Source organism: Schistocerca piceifrons, chromosome 1 (genome assembly GCF_021461385.2).
Source record: "Schistocerca piceifrons isolate TAMUIC-IGC-003096 chromosome 1, iqSchPice1.1, whole genome shotgun sequence".
Taxonomy (NCBI): Eukaryota; Metazoa; Arthropoda; class Insecta; order Orthoptera; family Acrididae; genus Schistocerca; species Schistocerca piceifrons.
Window position 1 is genome coordinate 732968550 of NC_060138.1, and position 17264 is coordinate 732985813.

Consider the following 17264-nt stretch of genomic DNA (forward strand, 5'->3'; position numbering starts at 1 on the left):
GTGAACACATTATTGTGGCCAAGATAGATACGAAGCCCACACCTACTACAGTAGTACAAGTTTATATGCCAACTAGCTCTGCAGACGATGAAGAAATTGAAGAAATGTATGATGAAATAAAAGAAATTATTCAGATAGTGAAGTAAGACGAAAATTTAATAGTCATGGGTGACTGAAATTCGAGTATAGGAAAAGGGAGAGAAGGAAACGTAGTAGGTGAATACAGATTGGGGCTAAGAAATGAAAGAGGAAGCCGCCTGGTAGAATTTTGCACAGAGCACAACATAATCATAGCTAACACTTGGTTTAAGAATCATGAAAGAAGGTTGTATACATGGAAGAACCCTGGAGATACTAAAAGGTATCAGATAGATTATATAATGGTAAGACAGAGATTTAGGAACCAGGTATTAAATTGTAAGACATTTCCAGGGGCAGATGTGGACTCTGACCACAATCTATTGGTTATGACCTGTAGATTAAAACTGAAGAAACTGCAAAAAGGTGGGAATTTAAGGAGATGGGACCTGGATAAATTGACTAAACCAAAGGTTGTACAGAGTTTCAGGGAGACCGTAAGGGAACAAATGACAGGAATGGGGGAAAGAAATACAGTAGAAGAAGAATGGGTAGCTTTGAGGGATGAAGTAGTGAAGGCAGCAGAGGATCAAGTAAGTAAAAAGACGAGGGCTAGTAGAAATCCTTGGGTAACAGAAGAAATATTGAATTTAATTGATGAAAGGAGAAAATATAAAAATGCAGTAAATGAAGCAGGCAAAAAGGAATACAAACGTCTCAAAAATGAGATCGACAGGAAGTGCAAAAAGGCTAAGCAGGGATGGCTAGAGGACAAATGTAAGGATGTAGAGGCTTATCTCACTAGGTGTAAGACAGATATTGCCTACAGGAAAATTAAAGTGACCTTTGGAGATAAAAGAACGACTTGTATGAATATCAAGAGCTCAGATGGAAACCCAGTTCTAAGTAAAGAAGGGAAAGCAGAAAGGTGGAATGAGTATATAGAGGGTCCATACAAGGGCGATGTACCTGAGGACAATATTATGGAAATGGAAGAGGATGTAGATGAAGATGAAATGGGAGATACGATACTGCGTGAAGAGTTTGACAGAGCACTGAAAACCTGAGTCGAAACAAGGAACCCGGAGTAGACAACATTCAATTGGAACTACTGACGGCCTTGGGAGAGCCAGTCCTGACAAAACTCTACCATCTAGTGAGCAAGATGTATGAAACAGGTGAAATACCCTCAGACTTCAAGAAGAATATAATTCCAATCCCAAAGAAAGCAGGTGTTGACAGATGTGAAAATTACCAAACTATCAGTTTAATAAGTCACAGCTGCAAAATACTAACACGAATTCTTTACAGACGAATGGAAAAACTAGTAGAAGCCGACCTAGGGGAAGATCATGTTGGATTCCGTAGAAATGTTGGAACACGTGAGGCAATACTGACCCTACGTCTTATCTTAGAAGAAAGATTAAGGAAAGGCAAACCTACGTTTGTAGCATTTGTAGACTTAGAGAAAGCTTTTGACAATGTTGACTGGAATACTCTCTTTCGAAATCTAAAGGTGGCGGGGGTAAAATACAGGGAGCGAAAGGCTATTTACAATTTGTACAGAAACCAGATGGCAGTTATAAGAGTCGAGGGACATGAAAGGGGAGCAGTGGTTGGGAAGGGAGTAAGACAGGGTTGTACCCTCTCCCCGATGTTGTTCAATCTGTATATTGAGCGAGCAGTAAAGGAAACAACAGAAAAGTTCGGAGTAGGCATTAAAATCCATGGAGAAGAAATAAAAACTTTGAGGTTCGCCGATGACATTGTAATTCTCTCAGAGACAGCAAAGGACTTGGAAGAGCAGTTGAATGGAATGGACAGTGTCTTGAAAGGAGGATATAAGATGAACATCGACAAAAGCAAAACGAGGATAATGGAATGTAGTCGAATTAAGTCGGGTGATGCTGAGGGAATTAGATTAGGAAATGAGACACTTAAAGTAGTAAAGGAGTTTTGCTATTTGGGGAGCAAAATAACTGATGATGGTCGAAGTAGAGAGGATATAAAATGTAGATTGGCAATGGCAAGGAAAACGTTTCTGAAGAAGAGAAGTTTGTTAACATCGAGTGTAGATTTAAGTGTCAGGAAGTCATTTCTGAAAGTATTTATATGGAGTGTAGCCATGTATGGTAGTGAAACATGGACGATAAATAGTTTGGACAAGAAGAGAATAGAAGCTTCCGAAATGTGGTGCTACAGAAGAATGCTGAAGATTAGATGGGGAGATCACATAACTAATGAGGAAGTATAGAATAGGTTTGGGGAGAAGTTTGTGGCACAACTTGACCAGTAGAAGGGATCGGTTGGTAGGACATGTTCTGAGGCATCAAGGGATCACCAATTTAGTATTGGAGGGCAGCATGGAGGGTAAAAATCGTAGAGGGAGACCAAGAGATGAATACACTAAGCAGATTCAGAAGGATATAGGTTGCAGTAGGTACTGGGAGATGAAGAAGCTTGCACAGGATAGAGTAGCATGGACAGCTGCATCAAACCAGTCTCAGGACTGAAGACCACAACAACAACAACCTAATTTTCAACACTCGTGTGTAGCACCACGTCTCAAATGCTTCGATTCTCTTCTGTTTCCGTTTTCCCACAGTCCACGTTTCCCTACGATACAATTCTGTTCTCCAAACGTACATTCTTAGAAATTTCTTCCTCAAATTGATACCTATGTTTGATGTTAGTAGATGCCCAGGAACGCCCTTTTAGCCAGTGCTAGCCTCCTTTTGATGTCCTCCTTGCTCTGTCCGTCATTGGTTATTATGCTGCCTAGGCAGCAGAATACCGTAACATCATGTGCTTCGTTATCACAGATTTTCACGTTAAGTTTCTTGCTACTCTTGTTATTTCGGCTTCTCATTATTTTCATCATTCTCCAGTTTACTCTTAGTCCATACTCTGTACACACCGAAACTTGGATGCCCATAAACAAATTAGACAAGAACCTGTACACGTCGATTGTGAACATAGCGGCTTCCAGTACCTACAACAGGAAGCCATGGCTGAGCCAGTGGAAAGCCTTGCCAGAATTCCATAAGGCTGGAGCAGCAGGAACAGTAGCAACAACGGCCACCGATATAACATCAGGACATTCAGCTACCACGGAAATTAAAAGTGGAAGACTACTCTAGAGGAAGAAACACAGAGTTAAAATTAGCTCCTACCAGAATACTCTGTGAAGTTTACTGTAACAATTATACCACCTCTTTCTTATAAAATCGAGAACGGTACGAAATGCGCCCTGTACAGGACGCTGGACTGTACGAAAATCAGAATCAAGGACAGGTAAAAAAGTACGTCCTACACACCTACCATTATCAAGATGTTTAATCCCTTACATGGGAATGATCTCTCTAAAAACCAAGGCAGTCCCCGGGGAACATTCTGGAGCCACATTAAGCATAGTGGGTAATTCAGGCAGAGGAAATGTATGAATTAAAAATAATTGTGGGAATACGACATCCGAACAGGAATAGTAGATAAAATGCTAGCCGCGTTTCCGATTCCACCTACAGGTAATTGACGTTCAAAGAAATAAACTTACAAGGCTACATATTTTAACAACTAGCAACAAAATTCAATCTGCTGACCAACTTAAATACGTAATCAAGAGCCATTACTGAGTCAGTAGACGAATCAGAGGTTGAGGGCTAGAACCCCCGCCTCTGAAATCTTTATGTGTGTTATTTTGACGAGCCACAGCGCGCTCTGGTGGGACGAGTTGTTTGCAGCGACTATGAGGCAATACGGCATCTACAGTGGGCGTGGGCGGTTCTGAAACATTATGCAAATTAGGTGACAAACAAGGAGTCTCAGAGGTCCACTCTCGGCATGAGATCCTTGCAGTTAACATTGACATACAGAAGACGTGTCAGGCTTCAAAACATCTGGCCACCAGTCACCTCCTTGAGATCAACAACAGTAGGTTGTTCCAGCGTAAAGCGAGCAGTTAAATTTACGGGTGCCGCAATTTTTAGCTGTTGAATCATTGGAACACCAAAAGGCTCAGCGACTTCCTCACCCTTGAGTGGTTTCGGAGGTGTTGCATGTAGAGTCGGAGGAATGCTAGGAGAAGCACTAAAGTCCGCAGCTGTTTCCACACCATCGACCACATCAGGAATGCAGAACTCAGCACTAAAAGATACACCAGCCGACAAACTTACTTCAGGAAGGTGTGGGTGAGGAGTATACGTATGCGACTCCTCACCATCCTACGTACGGCGTGTCTGGATTGCCAGCTTGGCAGTAAGCATTTCAGGATCGTGCTGCAAGGGAATAGGCGGAAAATCGGGAACAGAAAGCTGCGCTTCCATCTGTTGTTGTGCTGCACCTGCGGAAGACGTGCCTCAAACCTCGTTAGCAGTAGAACGCAGATCAGCTAACGCCGATTACTGATAAGATCTTCAATACAAATACCATCGTGAACAATAAGATCTAAGATGGCCTCTTTCATTGCACAGAAAGCACGTCGAGACTTGTCCGCTTTACGTTAAATGAATGCGGTAATCAAGAAACTTGTAGATGGGCTGGAATCTTAAATGTGATTCCCCCCTCTTGCTTTGATGCAAGCCTGTATTCGTCTGGCATACTATCCACAAGTTTATCAAGACACTGCTGGTCCGGATTGTCCTACTCCTCAATGGTGATTCGGTATAGATCCCTCAGAGTGGTTGGTGGGCTACATCGTCCATAAACAACCCTTTTCAATCCATCTCAAGCATTTTCGATAGGGTTCATGTGTGGAGAACATGCTGGCCACTGTAGTCGTTATCCTGAATGAAGTCATTCACAAGATGTGCACGATGGGGGCGCGAATTGTAGTCCATTAAGACGAATGCCTGGCCAATATTCTGACAATATGGTTGTACTATCGGTCGAAGGATGGCATTCACGTATCGTACAGCCATTACAACGCCTTCCATGACCACCAGCGGCGTACGTCAGCCCCACATAATACCACCCCATAAGAGCAGGAAACCGCCACTTTCCAACACTCGCTGGACAGTGTGTCTAAGGCGTTCAGCCTGACCGGGTTGCCTCCAAACACGACTCCGACGATTGTCTAGTTGAAGATATATGCGACACTCATCGCTGAAGAGAACGTGATGCCAATCCTTAGCGGTCCATTCGGCACGTTGTTGGGTCCACTTGTACAGCGCTGCATGGTGTCGTGATTGGAAAGATGGACCTCGCCATGGACGTCGGGGGCGAAGATGGGCGCCATGCAGCCTGTTGCGCACTGTTTGATCATAACACGTCGTCCTGTGGCTGCGCGTAATGCATTATTCAAAATGGTGGCGTTGCTGTCGGGGTTCCTCCGAGCGATAATCCGTAGGTAGCGGTCATCCACTGCCGTAGTAGCCCTTGGGAGGCCTGAGCGAGGCATATCATCGTTTATGTCTCTCTGTACCTCCTCCATATCCGAGCAACTTCACTTTGATTCACTCCGAGACTCCTGGACACATCCCTTGTTGAGAGATCTTCCTGGCACAAAGTAACAATGCGGACGCGATCTAACCGCGTTATTGACTGTCTAGGCATAGTTGAAGTACAGAGAACACAAGCCGTGTACCTCATTCCTGGTGAAATTACTGGAACTGATCGGCTGTCGGACCCCTTCCGTCTAATATGCGCTGCTCATGGTTGTTTACATCTTTGGGCTCGTTTAGTGACATTTTTGAAAAGTCAAACGGACTGTGTCTGTGATACAATATCCACAGTCAACGTCTATCATCAGGAGCTCTGGGAACCGGTGTGATGCAAAACTTTTTTTGATGTGTGTATAATCCATTTCCATGTTGGAGAGAAGCACCAGCCTTGTGGAACCTTCACACCCTCAAAGAGTAGTTGAGAACCATGAAGCAACAACAACCTATTTTCTTGTAGTGGATATATAAACTCAACGAAATGACGCAGTTACCAGAATCAAAATAGGCATTAAGAATCTGATCAGGTGTTAGAAGAATGGTACCAACGAGCCAGTCATGAATCCCTACAGATGTGGGCTGCACGGAACGACTGGATTTATTGAAATTGAAGTTGACTCTGTCTGTTCACGGAACACACTTGGAACCTGATTTCATTTCTCCTTGTGTAAAACTTTGTCAACTGTCCAACGACGGTACTTTCCTGCGTAAAACAAAGCCATCGAACAGTCTGATAGTACTGATTATGTTGTCTGGTAAGTAGTTCATGTACACTAAAAACAGTAGGGGAGCTATGTTTTCTTAGAATCCGATATTTTTTTGCTTTTATAGAATATTTACAGTCCAGTATAATGTGTTGAGTGCTGTAACTCAAATATTTGTAGAATCAATGGCATATACGGGAAGATACTGCGTATGATGAATCTTCGTTAATAGTCGACAATGCTGTACGGTGTAATCTAGGTAATTTCGGAAGACGGAATCTTTCTTTGAACCTGAATTTACCTTCTTCAATACACTGAGGTGACAAAAATCATTGGATACCTTCTAATATTGTGTCCGATCTCCTTTTTCCCGGCTTAGAGCAGCATCTCTAGTGGCATCGACCAGACAAGTCGTTGGAAGTCTCCCAAGTAATACTGAGCCATGCTGCCTCTTGACCCACCCACAACTGCGAAGGTGTTTCCAGTGAAGGATCTGATGTCCCATAAAAAAGCGATGGGATTCATGTCAGGCGATATGGGTGGCCAAATCATTTGCTCAAATTGTTAAGAAAGTTATTCAAACCAATCGCGAATAATTGTGGCTGGGTGACATGGCGCATTGTCATCCATAAAAATCCTATGTTTGCGTGGCAACAGGACGTCCATGAGTGACTGAAAATGGTCTCCAAGTAGTCGAACATAATCAGGACCTCGTCCATTCCACGTAAATACAGCCCACGCCGTTATGGAGCTACCACTACCAGTGCCTTGTTGACAACTTGGGTCCATGGCTTCGTGGGGTCTGCGCCACACTCGACCCACACCATCAGCTCTTACCAACTGATGTCGGGACTCATATGACTATGCCACAGCTTTCGAGTAGTCCAGGGTTCAACTGATATGTCAAGAGCCCAGGAGAGGCGCTGAAGACGATGTGCTGTTAGCACAGGCACTCGCGTCGGTCGTGTGCTGCCATAGCCCATTAACGCCAAATTTCGGCGCTCTGTCCTAACCGATACTTTCGTCGTACGTCCTACATTGATTTAGGGTGTTATTTTACGCAGTGTTGTTTGTCTGGTACACTGACAACTCTAAGCACACTCCGTTGCTCTCGGTCGTCAAGTGAAAGCTGCCAGCCACTGCGTTATCCCCGACGAGAGATAATGCCTGAAATTTAGTATTTTCGGTATATTCTTGACGTTGTGGATCTCAGAATACGGAATTCCCTAACGATTGACGATACGGGAAGTCACGCTCAAAGTCACGTGAATCATGTAAGTACAAACAGCAGCTCTGCCAATGCACTGCTCTTTTGTATCTTAATACCTTTACTTTGTCACCTCAGTGTATGTTGTATATGAAGGAAGAAAGGAGAGTGGTTTCTCTTGTAGTCCTGTTGACTTTTTGAGCCTGCCGGAGTGGCCGTGCGGTTCTAGGCGCTACAGTCTGGAACCGAGCGACCGCTACGGTCGCAGGTTCGAATCCTGCCTCGGGCATGGATGTGTGTGATGTCCTTAGGTTAGTTAGGTTTAATTAGTTCTAAGTTCTAGGCGACTGACGACCTCAGAAGTTAAGTCGCATAGTTCTCAGAGTCATTTGAACCATTTTTGACTTTTACTTTTACTTTTTTTTTTTTTTAAAGAAGAAAGACCTGCCCCTTTTTACAGTCAGTGCGGGATTGTTTATCGTGCACGGCATTCTCAATAAACGTGAGCTCCGCTGCCAAGTACAGCAGAAGTCTCTGTGTTGCTCCCTTCTCAGAGTGCAAGTCAGATTTTAAAATCTGCCAATGTTGAATATATTCCATGTGAAGCAGACCTGGGTTAAGGAGGAAGTCATTATGTACGTAGGCAAGACCGGTTAAAACAGGGATGGGAAGGATGTAGACCATGTCCTTTCCGACTTAAGGTTTTCCTAAAGAGATTTAGCATAACCATAGATAAATACACTGTATGTTTGGAAGATGATTGATTCACCGTCCTCTCAAATGCAATTCCATTTATATACCACTGCACCACCACATTCAGTTTTCCTGTTGAGTAACTATCTGAGCTACAAGAAGTTGCTTCCTTACAGCAGCCCGATGAAGAAAAGAAGTGTTAGAAACGTGTTGTTACAGAATGCAGCTGAAAACTAAGTGGAATCATAAGACACGAAAAAAGACATTTTTCTCAGAATTGTTGAAGAACAAAAATGTGGATATCAGTGAGCAGACGGGGCCGCTCTCATGAAAAGACTATTGTGGAAAACATATACTCAATACATCCAACAGATAATTGAAGTGTCAGCTCTAAGATGAACAGATTGGGCCAGAGGAAGACATTATGGCGACCCGTAAACAACAAGACAAAACAGTAATTTTTTTCTGTTTGTAAATTCTATGGTCTTGGTATAGCATCTTTGGCTGGTAGTGAAAACGTCGTGTGTCCCGGGTTCGAACACACCCACTACTTAAATTCTGAATAAAAATAATGGGCAATGACGGCCGACAACTTCTGGAATAAGAAGTCATCTACATTCTGCCAGGCCATGTCAAGGAGGTCGGAGGAGCGGACGGAGGTTCAAAGCATTCTGTTCCCCTTGGGGTGGAAAACGACCTTCAAACAGCGGCAGAATCAACAATGATCAACGGAATGAGGAACCAGAAGGGAATGGACACCTCAGAGATACAGATATATAATGCGTATCCACACGACCTGTGGCATGTAATTCAGGAAGAGTCCATTGGCAAAAGTTTAAGATTGTTCCCCACTTCGGATCTCCGGGATGGGACTGTCAAGCGGGAGGTGACCATGACAAAAATATGGAATAACCAACGACGGGATGACGTCCTACGACACATGAAAAGTGTTCGCAGCTGCGAATGTGGGCAGCCATCAGCTGTATAATGGAATGACGACAGTAAAAATTTATACCGGACCGGGACTCGAACCCTGCTAGTCCGCTTATTGCGAGTGGTCGCCTTACCATTTCACTGTTTTTTTTTTCTTCTTATTATTCGTTGTATTTGGTCGGAGTGAATGTCACATGACACCCGTTCAAGTTTATAGAACATCCACGATCATACCTAAACATCCATACGTCGTCAACCATGTTTGGATTTAGACATGGAGGGTGCTCTGGTACCCCCAATGTAAGGCGACCTCTCGCGATCAGCGGGCAACCCGGCTCGGAACAAATTTTCATTGCCCTTACTCCATTATAAAACAGCTGTTTGTCCATCTTTAAAAGTGCAAATATATTTCCTGTATTTCATAGAGGCTGTAGAGCCACAAAGTCTGTTGCTTCGGAGATGTCTGCACGTCCAAAGAAACAGTGCATTGTATCTCTGAACAACACGGTATTGCAATAGCCTATTGAATCCTAACAATTTAGAAGTCTGAGCTTGGAATTAAGGTTTGAATGTAGTAGAAAAGCTGGAAAATTTGAACACGGAACTGCAGAGGATCAATGTAGATCTAGCAGGGGTCTGTGAAATCGTGTGGTAAGAAGATAATGACTTTTGGTGAGACAGCATAGAGTAATATCAACAGCAACAGAAGATGGTGTAACGAGAGCAGAATTCGTTACGAAGAGGAGATTTTATGTTAGCAGTTCAGTGATAGGATGCTCTCATCAGAATCGACACCAAACCAAGGTCAGCAACGATAGTTCGTATGTACATGCCTATGTCGTAAGCAGAAGTTAAGGAGGTAGAGAATGTATATAAGGATATTGAATGGGTTCAAATGGTTCAAATGGCTCTGAGCACTATGGGACTTAACATCTATGGTCATCAGTCCCCTAGAACTTAGAACTACTTAAACCTAACTAATCTAAGGACATCACACAACACCCAGTCATCACGAGGCAGAGAAAATCCCCGACCCCGCCGGGAATCGAACCCTGGAACACGGGCGCGGGAAACCAGAACGCTACCGCATGACCTATCAAATGGGTAATTCAGTAAATGTAGTGAGAGGAAAATCTAGTAATTATGGGAGATAGGAACGCGGCTGTAGGCGAAGGAGTAGAAGACAGGGTTACGAGAGGATATGGTTGCTTGGCGGTGGGGAAAAGGGAGGTAAAAGACTGATTGAGCTCTGTAAAAGAAAATTAAGAATGTAATAGCAAAAATTCTGTTTAAAATACGCAAGAGGAGGAGTTGTATTTGGAATAGACCCACAGCTACGAAAGCTTAGCACCTGGGTTACATCATTATCAGACACAGATTCTGAAATCAGATATTGAATTGTAAGGCGTATCCAGGAGCATATATTGAATCAGCTTACAATTTAGTAGCGATGAAGAGTAGACTGAAATCTAAGAAAATAGTAAGGAAGAACCAATGTGGAAGGAAGTGGAATACTAAAGTACTGAGGAATGATAAGTAGCCATTAAAGTTGGCTAAGGATGTGAATACTGCAATAATAAATACCATAGTATACACTTAAGTTGAGGGGGAGTGGACATCTATAAGAAGGACAATCAAAAATGTTGGGCAGACAAATCAAAAAGATAGCTCGGAAGAAACGTTGGATAACAGATGATGTACTTCACCTTTTCGAAGTAAAACACGTGCAGGATAAAACGGGAATACAGCAGTGTAAACCCTGCAGGTATGAAATAAATACAAAGTGCAGGGCAAAGAAGGTGAAATGACTGGAGGAATAATATGAAGACATCGAAAAAGAAGTGATCTTTGGAAGGACTGAACGTGCAGAGAGTTGAAAACAACCTTTGGTGAAATTAAAACTAAGGGTGGTAACATGAAAAATGCAATGGGAATACCACTATTAACTGCAGAGGAGAGAGCGGATATGCGGAAAGAGTACACTGAAGGCCTCTATGAGGAGGAAGATTTGTATGATAGCATTATAGAAAAAGACAATCGAGTCAATATGGAAGACATAGAGGACCCAGTGTATGACTTAGAATTTAACATCTCTTTAGAAGACTTGAGGTGAAATAAAACAGATGGGTTAGATAACATTCCACTTAAATTCCCAAAGCCATTAGTGGAAGCGGCAACCAAACGACTTTTCAAGTTGGTGTGTGAATGTAATATGAAACTGGCGTTGTGACATGTGAAGAACACTGAAGACAAGAAGAGACAGATGATAGGCCATGTGGTAAGATATCATCGTATAAATTCCATGGTGCTAAAGGGAGTTGTAGAGAGTACAACTACAGGGGATGGCACAGATTTGAATACATCCAACAAGTAACTGACGATGTGGCGCTGAACAGATTTCCTTTAGGAGAGAAATTCATGATGGGGCGCTTTAAAGCAGTCAAAAGACTGATGACTCGAAAAGAAAAAAAAAATCTTAACTATTGCACAATCTATTTATGTCACTGGTTCAGTCTGTTGGTCGTTGTTGCCTTATAACATCGCAACCAGCGAAACTGTTAGCTCCCTTACTGTTTTTCTGCTGACACGTATACTTCTTTATTTCGTAGCCACGACTGTAAATCTGGTCTCTATTGCTCCGAAGCTAGTAAATTACTGAAAAATCGCCCCTGCACACTTCAGTGGAGGTTTACTACTCCCTGACCGAGTACAAGCCAGCAACTGCATTTTTTAATTTATTTATTTGGTTTTTATTTTATTTTATTTCTTTTTTGACCAACATTACTTTTCCTCTATGCTTCCTTTCTATTTTGCAGATATTATGAATTCATGAGAAGCATATTTCTTAGATAATTTACAATGTTTACAAGTTTTATAGCAACGCAAAAATAATTTCATCTGTTCATAATTTATAGTAACGTAGTGATCTTCATTGTGCTAAAAAATTTCAAACAGAAGTAGGACGTATTACGAAATGATTTCGGAATAGATTCTCAAAACGTGGTGCTCTATCAGGATCAAGCCAAATGTTTCGTATGGCATGGGGGCTTGAAATACTCCAATGCCGTGAACATAACAACTTGTAACAGAAGTAAATTATGGTCATTTTTCAACATCAACGAACTGCTTCCTACACAGTGACACAGTGTAATCATCACTGACTTCACGATCCCTTTAATTGACTCAGTGATTTGCAGAAGCTGTATTAGTTAAGATACTGGTTCTCCCAACCAACCTTTATACGAGTTTACACGAAATTTAAAAACAGACTAAACTGCTGTGTTGGGAAGAAACGCGCAACATGAGTGAGCAGCGTACCTTGTCCAGCTCTTCTTGCATCAGCGCTCCGTCCCCGTTGCTGTCGTAGTGGGTGAACATGGCCGTCACCAGGTACTCCCTGCCCGGCGTACGGTTGTCGTCCGATGTGAGTTTCGCGTGGCTGTAGAGTAGCAAGTTATCCTGAAACGTAAGAGCGTGCTCTGACAAACACTTCAAGCACCAGCTTCAATATAAGGAGATAATTTTACAAAGCCCTGTGAATAGATTAATCTGTGATTTTTCAAGAGCTGAAGAGTAGCAACATAGCTTATTAAATGGTCCTCAACACGTTGTAACGTAACCAGACACTAGTTGTGCTTGGGCCTACGTGACGAAATAGTCACGGCACTGCGATGGTGGGCCCAAGTCACTTTGGCGCTGGAGACGCTACAAACGACATTACAGAGTCGAGGTCTTAAGAATCTAAAGATGAGATGATTGTCTCTAAACACCGTGACACTAACGAGAGTAAATTGCCAAAGTCCAGGATCATAGCGTAGAGAGGCCAAGTCTTTGCCCAGCCGGAACGAAGATTGCTGGCGGCCCCACGGCGCTGGGAGGGGCAGTCGCTCTTTGGCTGGCTGGCTGCAACTGCCAGATATGAGCCAGGTGACTGCTTAAATACTGGTAAGAGTGCCAACTAGTCGGGAACTGCTTGTGGCCACGTAACGTGGCGGAAGCAAGCAGGTCCATGCTAGCGGCGCCTCCAAGAAGCGGTGCTGCTACCATCTACAGGAGAGGTGAAGGCTCAGAGTCACAGCACTGGCATCTGGAGTTTGTCAGAATTACATGGCGTAATACTGTTATTACTGTATTAGTAGACCACAGTAATATTGCAACTGAGAGTGAGGGCGCTTCATTTGTCTCGTGTGTTTACCGAAGCCCACCTCAACATGCTCTGCTACTCTAACGACCAGACACCTTGCTCGTGAAGCTATTCAAAATTCTTCAGTGTATAAGACAGTCGAGAAACGGATATGATTTTTATTTACTTTAACTCCACTGGGTGTTTTGATAACATCGACGGGAGACAAACTGTATTATCATCGTGGTTGTGTAGTTCTGACACACTCCGTTTTGCCTGTTGTTACAGTGGCCCCTGAGTTCCCGGGGGTAGGCGACCTGTGGTGCAGTACTGTCATGCTGGTGGGCTATATGCCGAGACAGCAGCACGAGCGAGACGTTCTTCCCACCTGTCACCACTCAAAAGGAGATATTTTCGAACGGACATACATAACCGAGGTAAGAGCCTCTGGGAGGAAATTGCAAGTACCAAATATAAAATTGAGAACCACAGTAAGCGAACTAATTTAATAAATAAAGAGAAAACAGGCTAATGAAGAGTGTTAATCAAGGGTAATGCACATCTCCTGTGAGAATTGATATAAACTTCGACCCGGCCCAGCTTCGTATGGGTAACATTTATGTACGACTGGTTCATGGGCCATTTGTAAAGTTATGTGCGAAATTCAGAGAACAAAGTTAACTAAATGAATATCATTAGCCGGCTGGAGTGACCGAGCGGTTGTAGGCGCTACAGTCTGGAACCGCGCGATCGCTACGGTCGCAGGTTCGAATTCTGCCGTGGGCAGGGATGTGTGTGATGTCCTTAGGTTAGCTAGGTTTAGGTAGTTCTAAGTTCTAGGGGACTGATGACCTCAGAAGTTAAATCTCATAGTGCTCAGAGCCATTTGAACCATTTTTTGAATATCATTACTGTCATGTAAATTACGCTACCTAAGCATCGCACTCCAGGAACGTTGTCTGCATCCACGAATAATATGTGTACCCCATTTAATTCGTTTGTGGAGCAAAATCTCATGATGATGATGGGAGTAAATCGTGTTTTAAGGAATATATTGGCAAGCAACGTAAGGGATGAATGCGAATCACAGGTGCAAACTGCAGCTGGTAATAGAAGGAAAGCAGAAATTGGCAGCCTGAAATTGTCGTCGTATTTCGAAACGCGTCCCTCGACCATCTGTAGAAGTACTTTGAGTTTTGTGTATCTATCCGCAAGAAATTTCTGAATCCCATTCAAGAAGAAATTTCTGAATCCCATTCAAGATGATCTGTAAAATGCCAAAATATTTTTCTCGGCAGTGGAGAATCATTTACCCGTCACTTATATAAATTTAAAGTGTGCAAAAAATAATATCTTTTGGCCAACTACGCAAATAATCGTGTTCGTATCTATGTTTAACTCAAGGAAAGGGGAACGCTGAAAGCTGCGTCATCTGCTGCGCTGCTGCAAAATTGTATAAATGAAGCAAAGTGGCATCGTATGCCGAAGTAGATTTTCGGAAAACATTTTGCGTTATGCATAAATAACTGAAAACCATACGTTTGGATTCGCATGGTTTTCGCTATGCAGTTGTCCTGAAGCGATTGCAATCAACTGAATGTCACTTGGCGACATGCATGTTCCTAACCGGGAGCTACAGTGTAATGTTTCTGGAGAATCTCTACACCACTGATAGGTGGAAGCTAAGATAAAAGACAGAGTAGAAAAGGTGACTCCAGCAGTATTCGATGCCACAACCTCTCTGTTTCCAGCCACACACTCTACCGCTAGACCACCAAACCTCGATGCTGAATGCACTTTTGCCTCTCTGCAGTTCTCTCTAGTTATGGGTGCTGTATGCAACTTGGCAGTGGCATTGTTTTCACAACATAACTTTAATTTATCATAATTCAGACCATTTTTACTAAATATTTATATATTACATACGAAAACCTTCTTCACGAATCAGTGTAACTATTAGTGAAAACTAGATAAGAATCCTTACAACAGTTTCTGAGATTAGCTTGCACATGCAGACGGACCCGAAAAGGCGACTTCAGTTTATATGTGTGGAGATAATACAGTTTTAATTCAAGGGGTAGAGACCTGCTTCAGCCAACTCCGTCTCCCAGACAATGAGATCCGCCCCGAAATGCAGTTCTGGACGTGTGGGGTGTCACATTGTCTGCTAGAATTGCCCAAGTCCGTCGGAATGCACAATGGACATGAATGGATGCAGGTGATCAGACAGCATGCTTACGTACGTGTCATCTGTCAAAGTCGTATCCAGATGTATCAAGGGTCCCATATCAATGCAATTGCACGCGCCCCCCCCCCCCCCCCCCCCCACCATTAGAAAGTGTTCACCAGCTTGAATAGTCCCCTGCTGACATGCAGGGATGATGGATTCATGAGGTTGTCTCCATACCCGTACACGTCCATCCGCTCGATAGAATCTGAAGTGAGACTCCTCCGAACAGGCAACATATATCCAATCGACCACAGTTCAATGATGGTGTTGACGTGCCCAGACGTGGCATAAAGCTTTGTGTTGTGCAGTCATCAAGAACAGACGAGTGAGCATTCGACTCCGAAAGCCCTTATCGATGATATTTCGTTGCATGGTTCGCATGCTGACACTTGTTGAGGGCCCGGCATTGAAACCTGCAGCAATTTGTGGAAGGTTTGTGCACTTCTATCACTTTGAACGATTCTCTTTAGCCGTCATTGGTCCCGTTCTTGTAGGATCTTATTCCAGACGCAGCGATGTCGGAGATCTGATGTTTTACCGGACTGATGATATTCATGGTACACTCGTGAAATTGTCGTACAGGAAAATTCCCACTTCGTCGCTACGTCGGAGATGCTGCGTGCCATCGCTCGAGCGCCGACTATAACACGATTTGAATCTTGATAACCTGCCATTCGAGTAGCAGTAACCGATCTAACAACTGCGCCAGCCGCTTGTTGTCTTAAACAGATGTGGCCGTCGGCAGCGCCGTATTCTGCCTTTTTGCATATCTCTGTATTTGGATACGCATGCCTATAGTAGTTTCTTTGGCGTTTCAGTGTATTTAGTTATTATTTTAAAACTTAAATGTAGTAAAGTGGTGTGATATGACATTAAAGTAATAAACATACTTTTGGTTAACTGGCACCTCCTTCCTGGTGGAATGACTGGAACTGTTCGGCTGTCGGACCCCTCCGTCTAATAGGCACTGCTCACGCATGGAATTTTACATCTTTGGGCGGGTTTAGTAACATCTCTGAACAGTCAAAGGGGCTGTGACTGTGATAGTCGTACAATATCCATAGTAACGTGTATCATCAGAAGCTCTGGGAACCGGGGTGATGCAAACCTTTTTTTGATGTGTTGAGTGCTGTAAGTCAAGTATTTATAGAATCAAAGGCATATCCGGGAAGATACTCCGTATGATCTTCGTTAATAGTCGACAATCTAGGTAATTCTTTTAACCTGAATTTACCTTCTGAAATACGCTTGGGTGTTGTGTGATGTCCTTAGGTTAGTTTGGTTTAATTAGTTCTAAGTTCTAGGGGACTGATGACCATAGATGTTAAGTCCCATAGTGCTTAGAGCCATTTGAACCATTTGAAATACGCTGAGGTGACCAAAACTCACTGGATACCTTCTAATATTCAGTCGTATCTAATTTTTCCCGGTGCAGTGCAGCATCTCGACGTGGCATCGACTAGACAAGTCGTTGGGTGCCTCCTAAGTAATACTGAGCCTGCTGCCTCTAGACCCGTCCACGATTGGGAAGGTGTTGCCAGCATAGTTTCTTATGTCCTATAAAGATTCGATGGGATTCGTGTCAGGAGATATGGGTAGCCAAATCATTTGCTCAAATTGTCAAGAACTTTCTTCAAACCAATCGCGAATAATTGTGTCTGGGTGACATGGCGCATTGTCATCCATAAAAATCCTATGTTTGCGTGGCAACAGGACGTCCATGAGTGACTGAAAATGGTCTCCAAGTAGTCGAACATAATCAGGACCTCGTCCATTCCACGTAAATACAGCCCACGCCGTTATGGAGCTACCACTACCAGTGCCTTGTTGACAACTTGGGTCCATGGCTTCGTGGGGTCTC

The 17264-nt window shown here is 43.3% G+C and overlaps 1 long non-coding RNA gene across 1 annotated transcript in view; it reads right to left on the reverse strand.

Moving 5' to 3' along the window:
- LOC124790047 overlaps positions 1–17264 on the reverse strand; it is a 46499-nt gene that overhangs the window by 2872 nt on the left and 26363 nt on the right. The window contains exon 2 of the long non-coding RNA XR_007016210.1: positions 12369–12509. This is a non-coding gene — a long non-coding RNA (uncharacterized LOC124790047). The remainder of the gene's footprint in view (positions 1–12368; positions 12510–17264) is intronic.